Raw genomic sequence first — 17,487 nt, forward strand, 5'->3', positions numbered from 1 at the left:
AAAACACACAATCAATATCGATTGAATCTTAATTTTTTATCATATGAACATTCAAAAATACAATCAATAACAACTTATAATTTTTTATCATACAAATATAAAAAAAATACAATCAATAACAACGTGTAAAAAATTATATACTTGCATCCATGAAACAACTATGTTAAGATGTTAACCGGTTACATTTAAAAATTAACAACAATAACATTTTCTTTGGTTTTTATGAAGTTTTTTTTTTAAAAGTAAATTGTAAAAATTTATTCACACTTATACATTTACTCAAATAATAATAATTAGTATTCATCCAACTACGATCCATAATCATTTGTTAAAAATAAGTAACGGTATGTAAAATAAAGAATAGTTAGAAAAAAAAATGAATTTGACATATATTTTTTTCGTTCAAATAATATGATATTATCTAAATGAAATTATGAGCACATATATTAATCATTTTATCAACGTCTCATTATATTATCAACAATAGAAGAGTAGAAAGTTATAAAAAATTATTCATGTAAATTTATTATTCAATAACTTGAACCACCGTACCTGAAATGAGAGCAAATCACATGTAAATATCGTTAGAGAATAGTTATTATTCATGAAACTGTGTTTGGCGACGATGAAAAACTGAGTTAGCGATGGGTGTGAATGAGAGCAAATCCACTTGTAAATATCGTTAGAGAATACAAAAAAATTATAATAGAATAGTTAATAAAGTAGAAGCTAAAAAGTTGCAATAAGTATGCATTAAGCAAATGCACGGTATGTAATATTATTGTAGTATGTCTTAAGTCGTTAAATAAGTTTTAAATATTTACAAAATTGCCACCGCCTCATTTTGTTAAGTCGTTTACCAAGTAACCGATTTAGATACGAAGTCTGCTTGGATATATTAATTTTTTAATTTTATTTTTACCGTATGTCTTAAATCGGTTGCTAATATAACCGTGTTGACGGTGTTTCACATATTTACAAAATTGTCACCGTCTCATTTTGTTAACTCGTTTATATGGGCAACCGACTTAAATATACTTCCGCCTCATTTTTTAAGTCTGACACGTAAACGACTTAAATCTGCTGAATTAAAAACTCAATTTTCTACTAGCCTATTTCATAGATAATTAAGTCTATTTTCTAATGGGATAGAAATCAGCTCAAAACACTATCTATGGAGAAAATCATGAATAAAATACCAAAGGTATACCTATACAGGTTCAAAGACAATATTATACTATTTTCACTTCAAATTTTATATTTTCAAGTTCATATGATCAACTAAGTAAAATATATTCAAAATTCAGCATAAAACCAAGTAGTTACCAATACTAAACAATCATCATCTCATCACAAATCCAACTACAAAAACAACACTTCAATAGTAATTAATACAAACACTTAACATGCATTATTAATAATCAGTGATACTAAATCAAATAGGATTATCTTAATACTTAAATATACAAATCATGAACAAATATTAGGAACATGCTAACAATATCTCTAAGCACGCCTACAAGAAGTTTTAAAATGATTTTCTATGTTACCTTAAAAAGAGATTTGAGACCCCAAAGTTTGATTTTAATTCCTTCTTCTACAAGTGAAATCTTAACTCCTCTTCACGTTTCTATTTTCCTTCTCAACATGCAAGAACTCTAAACTTCTTCTCCCACATTGAAACCCTAGCTTTCCTTTTCTTCTTTCTCATAATTTCTCATTTCACTCTCCCTATTGGTCCTATTTTACTCTAAAAGGTTGTTTCTATGATGAGATGATGAAAGGATGGAGCTTGAGAAGGACATGCAATGAAGTTAGTGTGTTCTCTATGTTTTCTTTTCTTCTCTCTTCTTCTCTCTTCTTCTTTCATTTTTTCCCTTTTTTCATGTTTTCTCTCTTCTTTCTTCACTATTTCTATTTCTATTTTCTTTTAATTTGTTTATTGGAAGATTGATAGGTGCACCACTCCTAAGTGGGTTGCACCCTCTATTAAGCCCCCAACAATAATTAATTCTAATAATAACAACAATAGTGACAATAACAAGGACATATTGATAATAGTTTAGACAAAGAGAGTTGGGGTGTTACACTTCTCATGTTGTCATACAAAATCTTTGTAATATATTTCCTTATATTTCTACTTATAAAAACTCAATTTGTAACTCTTCTCATTTTACCAAGCAATGTAAACTTTATTTTCCTATAAGTTATTATTCTACATCTTCTATATTTGAGTTGTTGCATATGAACATTTGGGGTCCCATTGGGATGGAATCTATTCAAGGGCGTGCTTATATTTTGACTATTGTGGATTATTTTTCTAGACATACTTGGTTGTTTTTGATGAAATCTAAAACTGAAACTAGAACTAGTATTCAACATTTTATAAAAATGATTCACAGTCGGTTTTTATGCACTGTTAAAACAATTAGGAGTGACAATTGATTGGAGTTTATGATGCCTGAATTTTATTCCTTTTTAGGCATCATTTATAAAATCTCTTATGTCGAAACCTCACAACAAATTTATGTTGTGGAACGTTAACATAGACACATTTTAAATGTCACAAGAACTTTGGGATTTCATTCCCATTTGCTTAAGTGTTTTTGGGCTTATGGCATATCACATGATTTTATGTCAATTGTTTGCCTACCCAAGTTCTTAAAAATAAAACTCTTGCGTAACCAACTTCAACTTTCCTTAATTTAAAAGTTTTTGGGTGTTTATCATATGCTACTACTTGGTTAAAATAGATCTCAACTTGATCCTCATGCTAGAAAATGTATCTTGTTGGGCTTTAAACATGTCACCAAAAGGTTACTTATTGTATGATTTACTAATGAAAAGTGTTTCTATTTCCAAGAATGTTATTTTTCATTAATCTTGTTTTCCTTATGTTGTTCATGTTTTAAATTCTAGCAATGATCATGTCATACTCAAGATGACTACAATTTTCTCTTTGATGATATCACTCTTCCTATTGCTTCTAATAATATGCATTTATGTACACATGCTAATAACTATGATTTTTATGTCTTTCCATGTTTCTCTATTTCCCTTAATGATGCTCACATTCATTTTGATGATGACACACATTCTTAAAAGATCAACTAGGATTAAGAATTGTCCCTCATACTTAGATGTTTATCAATTCAATGCTTTTGGTTTCTCAACAATCTAGTGGTGTGTGTTATCCTTTCTTCAATTTTTTATCTTATAATAACTTGTCTACTACCGGTAAGCAATACATTTGTTATATTACTTCTATGACTGAGCATGCAAGGAGGCCATAAAAAATCCTTCATGGATATAAATTATGCAATCTGAATTATCAACTTGGCATCATAACAACACATGGATTGTTTCTGATCTACCACAAGGTAAGAAGCCTATAGGTTGTAAGTGGGTATACAAAATTAAATATAAAGTCGACGACACTATCGAAAGGTATAAAGCTCATCCTGTAGCTAAGGATTTTATCCAAATTTAAGGTATTAATTTTTTTATACTTATAGTCCTGTTGTAAAATTAACTATAATTAGATTGTTATTATCCATTACTTCTTCACAAAATTTGTTCTTAAACCAATTAGATGATTATAATCTTTCTCCAAGGCACTTTAGATGGAGAGATTTATATGCTTTTGCCTTTTGGTCTTAACTCTAATTCTAATTCTTCTAATAAGGTTGTAAACTGCTTAAATCAATTTATGGTTTTAATCGATCAAGTAGACAGGGGTATGTAAATTTATCCAATGCATTAACTTCAAATGACTATTGTCTTTCAACCAATGATAGTTCATTGTTTATCAAACATGAAGGATATTTCTTTACTACACTACAGAATTATGTTGATGATTTGATCCTTACAAGTGACGATATGACATAAATTCTCCGTATGAAAGACACCCTTCATAAAAGTTTTCAAAATAAACTTCTTGAACAACTTAAATACTTCCTAGGATTAGAAATATCACGAAGAAAATTTGGCATCCACATATGCCAATGTAAATATATACTAGACATTCTCGCTTCAGCATGCCTCCTAGCCACAAAACTAGTTTCAACACCTTTACAAAAGGGCTTAAAGTTTTCACCTACAAACATAAATTACTTATCTGATCCCAAGCCTTATTGAAGACTAATTTGCAAACTTATCTACCTCACCAACACTCGTTCGGATATCATCTTCGTAGTTCAACAATTAAGTCAATAAACTAACAAACCAACTTCTCAATATTTCACATTAGTTGTTCATGTTATGCTTTATCTTAAGAATTCTCTAGGCAGAGGCATTTTTCTACCTTTTTCTTCCTCATTACAACTTAAAGCATTGTGTGATTCTGATTGGGCAACTTGTTATATAACCAGAAAATCAGTGAGTGGTTATTGTATCTTCTTGGGAGAATCCTTGGTTGGAAGTCTAAAAAGCAACTAGTAGTCTCTCGTTTGTTTTCCGAAGTTGAGTACAAATATATAGCATCCACCATTTGCAAGATTCAATGGTTAACCTTTCTTCTACAAGATTTCCAACTTAATTTTACAAACCCAACCCTAATTTACCGTGATAGCTAATCCGCTAGACACATTGCTGATAACGCTTCATTTCATGAGAGCACAAAACATATTGAGATTGATTGTTACATAGTTAAAAAAAATTATTGCAAAAATTATTTCATCTTTTATCTATTTGTTCTCCAAAACAATTAGCAAACATTTTCACAAAGGCTTTGGATCCTACCCAATTTCGTTCATTTGTTCACAAGTTTGGGTTATTGTATATATATAATCCAACTTGAGGGGGGATATTAGACTAGTTAGATTGCTCTTTACATTGTAACTAATTAATTTAGTTATTGATTGTTATTATGTTATAGGTTATTACTCCTTTTTGGTGTACTTTGTACTCTATAGCATATACTATATATACTCTTATACTTACTCTATCATTGATTAAAGAGAATGAGGTTATACAATTGACTAATAGTACTTTAAAAGAAGGTTTAGAGTTAGAGATACAATATTTTTGCAAATTAGACATATACTTAAAGATGAATATTGTGAAGTATGCATATTGTGTTCCTAAATCTTTGAAGAATCCGAAGTTGTATGAAGAGAAAGTAGTTGGTTAGTTGCAAATTGTCACGTTGTTCAAGTTTTTAAATTGTGATTATGGTCGATATGTCTCTGGTAAATGACAGTAACAACTGACTTTTTTTTCTAGAAAATTGGGATCTTCTAGGAGTCTTATTGTAGAATGGTAGAGGAAGTTTTCATGCTCTATATATATAGTTTGGGATTGGGATATTGGGGTTAGAAAGCTTGGGATTAATTCTAATTCCATGGCAACTGTTGAGAGGGAACTTCTAATAGTAAGCACGTTTGATACATAGCTTTATTTTTAGTAATCATGTGAAATATTTACCAATTTTGATGGTTAATCAATGACTAAGCAAACCTAATTGGACACATGTAGTTCTCATACCACAATTTTTTTTAGACCTTTTATTTAGAGATGTGAATCAATCGAGTTCAAAACAAAGTAATTTTGATTTTTTCACGCATAAAATTAAAAATCCATTTCATTCAACTTAAAATTAAAAATCTTGTATGGAACAAAAAAATTTAAAATTACAAAGTCATCATTGTAGAAAACTGGTATCTCAACTTTATTGACATTAACAATCATCTACAACATCTAAATAAATATATTAATAAAAAAAGAAAGAAAAAAAAATAAGCTAGATCCCTAAATATATTAATAAAATCTATTGTTCGTACAATTCAACCTATTATGAAATAAATCCTCCACAAGTGAAGAATACTATTCCACTAATGAAAAATACTTAACTCTTCATCTTAAGAGACTAAATTAAAAGGAGAAATAAAAACCATAACAACTAATGAAAAATATGTAATTCTTCATCTTAAAAGACTAAATTAGAAGAAATGAAAACCATAACAACTTGAGAATCTAACAAAATGAGCCGTTTAGTTTAAGATTCTTTTTAAAATATTTTGATTTTATATTTTAAAAAAATGATTATGAGAGTTTACTTAAAAATAATAGAATTTTTTTTAAATATATTTGTTATCGATTCAAAAATAATAATTGTGACATTTAATAACTTTTGACAAGATAATAATCACAATTTTTTTTTAAATATACATATTTCAAATACAATTTTTACAAACTCTCAAAATAGTATTTTATTTTAATCATTTCTTAAAATTTCATCACCCAAAAGATAAACTATTTGAACCTTTATTTTTTTAAACCTAGTGTAAAAATAAAAATATTATAAAAATCACAAACAATAATAAATAAAACAATTCAATAAACACAATAGAGTTAATTACATATAGTCACAAATTAAAAAAAAAAAATTGAACTGAACAAGAAGGGGCCGCGCGAACGCTGACCCCCACTCCAACAAATTATGATGTAGGCTGTTCCACTTGAGAACACCTTATGGAGGCACCCCTCCAAAGTGCAATGGAGGTCACCAACATAGGCCATGAAACTTCTTGATCATCCATTGACCCCATCCAGGTAAGTATGTTTCTTTGTGTCACTTATTTTTGTTTTATAACTAAAGCCTTTTCTTCTTTTGCCAAAACTATCGATGTGGGACCTTTGACAGTGTCATTCACTCGTTTTTACAACTTAAAGCATTGTGTGATTCTAATTGGGCAACTTGTTATATCACCAGAATTTTGATGGTAGTTAGTTAGTTGCAATTGTCATGTTGTTCAAGATTTTAAATTGTGATTATGGTCGATATGTCTCTGATAAATGACAGTAACAACTGTTTTTTTTTCTTCTAGAAAGTTGGGATCTTCTAGCAGTCTTATTGTAGAATTGTAAAGGAAGTTTTTATGCTCTATATATATAGTTTGGGATTGGGATATTGGGGTTAGATAGTTTGGGATTAATTCTAATTCCAATGGCAACTGTTGAGAGGGAACTTCTAATACATAGCTTTATTTTTAGTAATCATGTGAAATATTCACCAATTTTGATGGTTAATCAATGACTAAGCAAACCTAGTTGGACACATGTAGTTCTCATACCACAATTTTTTTTAGACCTTTTATTTAGAGATGTGAATCAATCGAGTTCAAAACAAAGTAATTTTGATTTTTTCACATATAAAATTAAAAATCCAATTCATTCAACTTAAAATTAAAAATCTTGTATGGAAAAAAAAATTAAAACAACGAAGTCATCATTGTAGAAAACTGACATCTCAATTATATTGACACTAACAATCATCTACAACATCCAAATAAATATATTAATAAAAAGAGGGGAGAAAACATAAGCTAGATCCCTAAATATATTAATAAAATATATCGTTCGTACAATTCAACTTATTATGAAAAAAATCATCCACAAGTGAAGAATACTATTCCACTGATGAAAAATACTTAACTCTTCTTCTTAAGAGACTAAATTAAAAGGAGAAGTAAAACTCATAACAACTAATGAAAAATACGTAATTCTTCATCTTAAAAGACTCAATTAGAAGAAATGAAAACCATAACAACTTGAGAATCTAACAAAATGAGCCGTTTAGTTTAAGATTTTTTTAAAAATATTTTGATTTTATATTTTAAAAAGATGATTATGAGAATTTACTTAAAAATAGTAGAATTTTTTAAGATATATTTATTATCGATTAAAAAATAATAATTGTGACATTCAATAACTTAACAAGATAATAATCACAATTTTTAAAAAATATATATATATTTCAAATATAATTTTTACAAACTCTCAAAATAACATTTTATTTTAATCATTTTTTAAAATTTCATCACTCAAAAAATAAACTATTTGAACCTTTATTTTTCAAAACTAGTGTAACAAAAAAGTATTATAAAAATCACAAACAACAATAAATAAAATAATTCAATAGCCATGAGTTAATTAAATTTAGTCACAAATTTAAAAAAAAATTGAACTAAATAGGAAGGGGCCGCGCGAACGCTGGCCCCCACTGCAACAAATTATGATGTAGGCTGTTCTACTTGAGAACACCTTATGCAGACACCCTTCCAAAGTGCAATGGAGGTCACCAACATAGGCCATGAACCTTCTTGACCATCCATTGACCCCATCCAGGTAAGTATGTATCTCAGTGTCACTTATTGTTGTTTTATAACTAAAGCCTTTTCTTCTTTTGCCAAAACTATCGATGTGGGACCTTTGCTAGTGTCATTCACTCGTTTTTCCACGGCAACTTCAATAATATAAATCACATCAAATTTACTCAATTTAATGGCTTGCATCATAGATGGTACCACCAACATTTTATTTTGTTCATATATCATTCGATGAGAAAAGAAGCCATAGCATTCTTCGCACATTGATCGATAAGAACTGGAGAAACCATTTTTTGGTATTAGTTAATTAGAATGAAGAAAGATCTTGATAGCAACAAAAATACAAGGGTATAATATAATCTCACACAATTAAGCATATACCAATTTGCTTAGAAAAATGCAGGTTGCATGCAAGTATTTCTCCTGCTGCAGGCACACATTGTGAAGTTGAGAAAAACAGATAAAATATTCAGTGCAAGAAACAAGGAAATGTATGATCAACAAGACTACTTCTTAATTCTTATACATCTGGTACAAATCAATGAGACATTAACTTAAATATCATAGACACATTCCATTGGTTTAGTTTTTAATCTATATAGAGCCTAACTGTAACTGCCCATGCTTTTAAAAGTAGTTACGAATTATAATTCAGTTAATATTATACCTTTTAGTCCTAGAGTTGTTTTAGTGAATATTAGGCAAAACTATATCAGAGGCCTTTAACTTAATTTGAAGTTTCACACAAGTCCTTTATATTTTTTTCGTGTCAAATTAGTCCCCTATCTTTAAAAAAAGTGTATATTTTTAGTCCACTTATGTTATAAATTTGTGTACAAAGAATGTTTCACCACTCGATACTAAAATTAGATCCTTGTTGACTAAAACGACGTCACAATCTTAGATAAAAACTAAAACATATCATGTTAATTTTGATAGCTTAAATATTGTAACTATCATTACGAAATAATTGCAATGCTATCTTGATGTAGTGAATATGTAATTTACATTTTTGAATGGTCAAACAGGCTTTTGGAAACAACGGATGTATATGAGTGACCCGACAACTCGATCACCCAATCCAATCCAACTCAATTTTTACATGTAATCGGTCACTTTCGAGTCCAACCGGACCTAACATTTTGAAACTCGCTTATATTTGGTTCGGGTAATGAGTTCAACTATTTGAACCCGTCAACCCATAGACCTGTCCCGATAACTAATTGTTTTTTTTTTTTTTTTTTTTAATTTTGTTTGGCAACCCAGTCACCAATTGGGGTTCATTACTCTTCTTCAAATTTCAGTCGCCGCCATTCATCTTCCTTTTCTTTTGTTCCATATATATGTTCTTCTAATTTGTGAAAGAGACAGATTAAATATAATTTCTTTTGGCCTTGTAATCTGTCGTATATGCGTACTCATAAAGTTCGTATCTAATTTTTAAATTGTCTCTTTAAAAAGAGCAATCTAATTTTTTAGTTACGTAATATTTATTTAAATGTTATATTTTGTTACAGGTTTGCATAGTAGTGAAGGTATGAACTGAAAGTTTACGCTTATTGTTGAAGAATTAACGAAAATCATATTGATTCTCTTTTATTTTATATATTATTCTATTTATTTTTATTTTATGATTATGTCATTCTTACTCAGTATTATTATTGTAATTTTTTTCCTTCTATAAACAGAGTTTAGGACTGTAGTAATAAAATATGAAGGTATTTTTCTTTTTACTTTCTTCATGGTATCAAGAGTTCTTGTTTAAGGTTCTGTAAAGCTTTTCATAACCCAGTCGGATTTGGGGCTCCAAAACTAAAACGGTTGAACATCCAACCTTGTGGTTAATAGCCACACGCTCTAAGGTACCTGTTTTTTATCTACCTAATGGAACACAATACCCCATGGAAGCCAACCCTTATGGGTAGTAGCGGCGGCGGCAACGACGATGGTTTGGGTGAAAAATCAAAAGTAGTCAACAACTTCGGCAATATTGGTTTAGGCAGTGGCGGCGGCCCAGACGACAGTGGCCGCAGTTTAGGCGACAGTGGCGACAACCCAATAAATAGTGACGGCTGGAATGCTTTATCTAACAATGGTTTTTCCAATTTTTTTGGCCATGAGGGGATTTCTAATGCCGTCAAGGTTGAAATCCAGAAATTCAATGGAAAAAATTATGTCGAATGGTCCCAAACCGCAAGATTGATACTAGACGAAAATGGAAAATATGATTTCCTCATAGAAGAGGTGCAAATGTCTACCACAACTGATCTGAATAACAGGTTTTGGAAATTTGAGAACTCTGTTATTATTGCTTGGCTGCTTGGTAATATGGAATCAGCGATTAGAAAATCTTTTATGTTTTTGTCTACTGCAAAGGAAGTTTGGGAGGCTGTCAAAGAAACATATTATGATATTCATAATTCTTCTAAAAAATTCGATCTCAAATCACGATTGTGGCATGCCAAACAAGGAGATAGAGATGTCACTACCTATTATAATGATTTGATGACATTATGGAAAGAATTGGATCTCTGCTATGATGATCATTGGAAGTGTTGTGAGGACAGTGTTTTTTTCTTAAGAGACATGAGAATGGCCGAGTATTCATGTTCTTGGTTGGGCTTAATAAGCAGCTTGATAAAATCCAAGGCAGAATATTGGGAAAGATTCCAGTACCATCACTTCGGAAAGCGTTCTCAGAAGTTAGAAGAGAAGAGACGAGACAAGGTGTTATGATGCGAAAGTCACCTTCTCTTGTTGAGGTTGAAAGCTCTGCCCTAGTCACTAAGAATGAAGACAGAAAGAGAGATGTAAAGAAACCATTGTGTGAACATTGCAAACGTCCATGACACGCATGTGATACCTGTTGGAAGAAAAAAGGAGGAAATGAAGGTCATGCCCTCCAAGTTGGTACCTCTGATCAAGAGAAGCATTCTCCTTCAAGCTAATCTCCTTTCACCAAGGAACAATTAGATCAATTGAAAAAACTCCTTGAGTCTCAAACTCCTTCTTGCTCTATAGCTCATAGAGTTTATTTTCCTAATACTGCTCTACTTAGTGTCACTCCAATCATACTTTGATTATTGATTATGGTGCTACTAATCATATGATTGGGGAGTCGAGTCTATTTTCTTCTTATATTCCTTGTGCAGGTAACCACAAAATTAAAATTGCAGATGGCTCTCTTTCAACCATTATAGGGAAAGGTTTTGTTATTCTGTCACTTGTGTTAACCTTAAAACAATTTATCATGTAATCTGTTATCCATTACTAAATTAACAAAGGATATAAATTGTTAAGCTAACTTCTTTCATTCTCATTGCACTTTTAAGGATTTGAGCACATGGACGAAAATACACTATTGGATATTCTGCCTATGTTTTGAGAAATTTAATCACTTGGAGAAGTAAGAAACAAGGGGTTGTTGCTCGAAGCGGTGCAAAAGTCGTAATCATAGAAATGCTCAAGGAATCTATGAACTTTATTGGATTTGTAAACTCTTGGACGAACTAAAATTGAAAGTTGACTCACTCTTAAAAATGTTATGTGATAGCAAAACAACAATAAGTATAGCTCACAACCGTGTACAACACGATAGGACCAAACACATTGATATTGACCGCTGTTTCATATAAAAAAAAAAATTGATGTTGGAATTATATGTCTGCCATTTGTGATTTCCAATCAGCAAACTGTTGATATCTTGACAAAAAATTTGGCAAGACCAAATTTTGAGCGACTTATAACCAAGTTGGGCATGACATATATCTATGCACCAACTTGAGAGGGAGTGTTGAAGAATCAAGAAAAATCATATTTGATTCTATTTTATTTAATATATTATGTTTATTTTATGATTATGTCATTATTACTCAGTATTACTATTGTAATTTTTTCTCCTATATAAATAGCTTAGGCCTGTAGTTAGGGATGGTGATAAAATCATTGGGCCTAAGACTAGTGAAAGGCCCAAATCTGCAGTGTGGAGAATGTATGTCCACAAGAGTAAAAAAGAGAATAAGCAGTCTATTAATGATAAGGCAGAAAAACTCATTGAATTCTAGGGATTTCAAATACACATATGGCAATATATTAAGGAGGGTAGTGGAGTATTGCTCATGAATAATTATTATTATCAATGAATTAGGAGATACTATTTTCTCTAGAGGAGCTTTGCTCTGGGCTATACATTGTATCAAAGTTTTCCTTTATTCCATAAATTAATAAATTCCCATTTCATCTATCATTTTATTGTTCACATATTCCTATTTTTTTGTGACTCTATCATTGGTCCGACCTGCCGGATCTTCGAGAAGTACCAGTAATTTTTTGTACGTTGTACATGCCACCGAAGATGTCAGATCGAATAGAAGCAGTTGAAGCAAGACTCTCAGCGGTGGAAGACTCTATTCGCTAGGAGTTGAGGGAATTTTGCGAAATTAAGATGAGCGGGTTCACGAGGTTGCTAGAGCAACAACCAATTTGAATGGGGAACAATATGCACATTATGAGGATTAGTGACAGAGTATAAAATGGTAGTGAATAAAGTTGAGTTACCATCATTTGATGGTGACCATCCTGTGGCCTGGATCACGCGAGTTGAAACTTATTTTGAAGTTCAAGGAAAGTTGGAGGAGGTGAATGTCAGATTGGCGAAGCTAAGCATGGAGGGAGCAACAATTCACTAGTTTAACTTGTTGTTTGAGATAGAGGACGATTTGAATTGGGCGGAGTTGAAACGAGCGTTAATTGAAAGGTATGGTGGAAGACAAAGTGATAATCCCTTTGAAGACATGAAAGATTTGCAACAAATGGGAACAGATGATGAATACATTACCACATTCGAATATTTTTTGTCACAAGTAGCAAGACTATCGGAGGAGCAGTACCATGGGTACTTCATGGAAGGACTCAAGAAACACATTCTCTTGAAGGTGCGTACGTTGAATCCACAAACCAGATTGCAAGCAATGAAGATTGCCCGTGATGTCGAAACATAATTACGTGGGTCTCTGATTTCAATAGGTGGTAGTGTGGGTGGCCTTCGCAGTTGGAAGGGAAGTGGGCCAAGTGGATCGGGGCCCAACGGAAAGAAAGGATCTGGATTTCATTATAACCCATGTTTGACCCGATCAGGAAGTGGGTTTAATAATAACTTAATCGGGTCAGTGCACAGCAAAACCGGTTCGACTCAATCTGCCTCAAATGCAAACTCGAATGTTTCTCATAATACATCGAGATCTAGAAACGATGAGGGGAGAAGAGTCAGCGACGAGCGCAACCGTGGCCTCAAGCATCTGTCGTATTTGGAACTGATGGAACGCCAGACATGAGGGTTTGCGTTTTCGTTGTGTGGAAAAATACCACCCTCTTCACTAGTGTGCTGAAAAACAGCTCTGATTGGTGATTTTGGGAGATGACGAGACGATTAACGAAGAAGGTGATGTGATTGCCATAGAAGCTATGGAGGATGAGGATGAAGTTCTTGATTGCAATTCCATGAGATTGTTTGATATGATTGAAGCAAAGAAAAAATTAGATAAAACGTCTCCAACTACTTTGCGCCTCAAGGGAAGTCTAAAGGGGGTTTCCATCGTGCTTTTAATCGATAGTGGCACCAGTCCCAATTTCGTTTCACCCCGTGTTGCTACTGCGTTGGGGTTAACAGTGGAACAAGGAAGGTCGGTCGGATTAAGATTGGGAGACGGCCACCATGTGTCCATTAAAGGGAGGTGTAGAAAATTGCAAGTACAATTAGATGATTTCATCACTAATGTTGATGCTTTTGTTTTGGAATTGGGTGATTTGGATATGATTTTGGAGGTGGCTTGGTTGCAAAGATTTGGGAAGGTGACCTTTGATTGGGAGAAAATGACCATCAATTATCAATGGGAAGGAAAAATGGTGGAACTACATGGTCAATTCTTTACCACAAAAGACTTGGCTAATTCTAAGGCACTTCAAGTGCAAACTGAAACACTGTATAGTTTGTTGGAAGAATAATTGGGTCAGACTTCAAATGAAGAATTACAGGAGCTAACTCAAGACCAACAACAAGAGCTTTAAGACATATTGGAGAATTTTAAGGGAGTTTTTGAAGAGAATATTGGGTTGCCTCCTGAACAAGATATAACTCATGCAATGGAATTGAAGAAAGATACAAGTCATGTGACTGTTAAGCCATATCGTTATCCTCACTACCATAAGGAAGAGATCGAAAAACAAGTTCAGAGCATGCTGACCCAAGGTATAATTCGAAACAGCTCTAGCGCATTTTCTAGTCCTGTCATTTTAGTTAAAAAGAAAGATGGGTCATGGAGGATGTGTGTTGATTATAAAGAATTGAATAAGGTTACAATGCCAGATAAGTATCCAACTCATGTAGTCGACGAATTATTGGATGAACTACATGGAACGAAATTTTTCTCAAAACTTGATTTGAAATATGGGTATCACCAAATAAGGGTGAAAGAAGGGGATGCGCATAAGACATCATTTCGAACTCATGAAGGGCATTATGAGTTTCTAGTGATGCCATTTGTGTTGACGAACACACCAGCCACTTTCCAATTCACCGTGAATCAGATTTTTAAACCACACCTCCATAAGTTTGTCTTAGTATTTCTTGATGATATCCTAGTATATAGTAAGGGATGGGAAGAACACTTAGCACATTTACATCAAGTGATTGACATTTTACAATACCACTATTTTGTCGTTAATAAAAAAAATTAATTTTTCTAGTAGGAAAGCGAAATAACTAACAAAGAAGGAAGGATTTCATTGGGGTACAGAAGAGTTGAAGGCCTTTGAGAATCTTAAAAGAGTTATGGGGCAAGCCCCAGTTTTAACACTACCATATTTTTCACAACATTTTGAGATTGAATGTGATGTATCCGGAAGAGGAATAAGTGCAGTTTTAATGCAGAAAAAAAAGCGTATAGCCTACTTCAGCAAAGCGTTGTCCAAGAATAATTTAAGCAACTCTGTATATGAGAAAGAATTGATGGTGGTTGTGTTGGCAGTTCATCATTGGCGTCCGTATATGTTGGGAAGAAGATTTGTGGTGTACTCCGATCAAAAGAGTTTACGACGCTTGCTCGAACAACGCATCATTACGGCTGATCAGCAGAATTGGATAGCAAAATTATTGGACAATCACTTCGAATGGTATACAAGTCAGGTCCAGATAAGGGATAACTTCTTTTCCCATATGTATGCAAGAGCAACAAATTCAACATAAAGTTCTGAATGATCCCCAATTGCATAAGGTGATAACAGAGCTACAACAAGACCCTGCATCCCGACCAGATTTTCAATTAATCAAATGGAGACTTTTCTACTGTAGCAGACTGGTGTTATCCTCAAATTCTGGTTGTATACCTTTATTGTTGAAAGAATTTCACTCATCTCCAACTGGTGGACACTCAGGTTTTCTACGCATGTATCGAAGGATGTCAGGAAATCTTTATTGGGTAGGCATAAGAAAGTCAGTTATGGAATGTGTGCAAAGTTGCAACGTGTGTCAATGTCAAAAGTACGTTGCGTCCTCTCCTATGGGTTTGTTACAGCCCCTCTCAATTCTGGAGAAAATTTGGGATGATATTTCGATGGATTTTATCACTAGTCTCCCAAAATCAAAGGGGTTTGAAACAATTTTTGTAGTGGTGGATAGATTATCCAAGTATGGACATTTTATTCCCTTAAAACATCCATATACTGCGAGGAAGGTGGCTGAAATCTTTATTAAAGAGGTGGTGCGTCTTCATGGGGTGCCACAATCCATTGCTAGTGATCATGATCCATTGCTTGTGAGTCTATTTTGAAAAGAGTTGTTTCACTTACAAGGAACAATGTTGAGTATGAGTTCGCCATATCCGGAGATGGATGGACAAACGGAGGTGGTGGATCGGTGCTTAGAAGCATATCTTAGTTGTTTTGCATCGGAGCAACCGAAGGAGTGGTCGGAATGGATTCATTGGGCTGCATTATGGTATAACACCACATTCCATGTGTCTACAGGAAGTACACCGTTTGAGGTAGTGTATGGAAGAAAACCACCCATTGTGGTTAGATATTTACACCGTTTGAGAAACGAAAGTAGAAGCGGTAGTAGCTACACCGTTTGTGAAACGAAAGTAGAAGCGGTAGTAGCTGAATTGGTTGATCGTGATGACGCCTTACGTCAACTTAAGTATCATTTGAATAGGGCCCAAGAACAGATTAAGAGTGTAAGACCCATAATTTTAAAGTACACTTTATGTATTTTATATGTTTTGGATTTTGGCTCGGAGGCTTTTTAGCCAAAGTTAATAATATTATGGAGGTTATAGGATCAAAAAGTTATTTTGACACCGTTTAGAATTACTCGTCGAAAAATAAATTTAAATTAAGTGCGGTAAATCCTTTACGGAGAATTTAATGCGTTACGGGTGAAATGGTAATTTAACAAATATCTAGATATTTTGAGATATTTGTTAAGTTATATTTAATATATATATATATATACTTGGAGAGAATAGAAAGAAAGGAAATTAGAAGGAAGGAAAAGGAAAAGAAAAGGTTATATAAAGGAAAGAAGGAAATAGAAAGGAAGGAAAAACAAAGAAAGGAAAAAGGAAGGAAAGAAAATTCAGAATTCCATCTTCTTCCTCCCTACGCGTGACCCCCCATTTTCCCTTCTCCTCCATTTTCGTCTTTCGTTGCTTTCTTTCTTCAAGACTAGTAACCCAAGGTTGGGTGAGTGTTAGAACAAGGATTTCGCAACTCCACTCTTCCTCTTTGATTCGAAAACGAAGAAAAACGGTATTTGAGATTCAAACACAAACCCCTCCGTTTCTTCTAGATCCAAGCTTCATTTCGCGAAGAGTTAGAAGGGAAAGTTGCTCACTACCACGCCACGGTGCTAGGGGACCAATTTGGAGGCGACGTTGCGAGCGGAGATTTTTACCGGATTTGCTCGCGGTACCAGAAACGCACGTTAGAGTTAACGCGAAGGTAAGGGCTCCTTCCAAACTTTTAGTTTGCATCTAGGGCCTTATATGTGGTTGTGTGGAAACGAATTTTGTTAGGATTGGAGTATTATTTTGGGAAAAATGAATTTACCTCACGTATGTAAGATTTTGAGTAAATGAAACTTGTGTGTTTTGAGTAGTGGATTGTGTCGATTTGTGTTCGTTGTTTTTGACATGCTCTTAATTGATATTGATGAAATTTGATATGTGTATGGTTGGATCTTGTGAATAAATGAATTGATGTGTTTTGATGTGAGAATTTGTTTGAGTTGTGTTGTGTGGAATTTGAAAACCATTAAGTTAAACGAGGATTAAGAATGGGGAATCTCTTAATGTCTTGGTTACTTAATATTTGTTTTGAAAAT

General features: G+C 32.9%; 2 non-coding genes across 2 annotated transcripts; both read right to left on the reverse strand.

The window, feature by feature from the left end:
- Window positions 1-6,399: 6,399 nt before the first annotated feature.
- On the reverse strand, window positions 6,400-6,560 carry LOC113786832 (U1 spliceosomal RNA). The gene has a single exon (XR_003473146.1). It is a non-coding gene; the product is annotated as a U1 spliceosomal RNA (small nuclear RNA).
- A 1,414-nt stretch (window positions 6,561-7,974) lies between these two features.
- On the reverse strand, window positions 7,975-8,135 carry LOC113786822 (U1 spliceosomal RNA). The gene has a single exon (XR_003473136.1). It is a non-coding gene; the product is annotated as a U1 spliceosomal RNA (small nuclear RNA).
- Window positions 8,136-17,487: the final 9,352 nt, after the last annotated feature.

This window comes from Cicer arietinum, chromosome 5 (genome assembly GCF_000331145.2).
Source record: "Cicer arietinum cultivar CDC Frontier isolate Library 1 chromosome 5, Cicar.CDCFrontier_v2.0, whole genome shotgun sequence".
In the NCBI taxonomy this organism is placed as follows: domain Eukaryota; kingdom Viridiplantae; phylum Streptophyta; class Magnoliopsida; order Fabales; family Fabaceae; genus Cicer; species Cicer arietinum.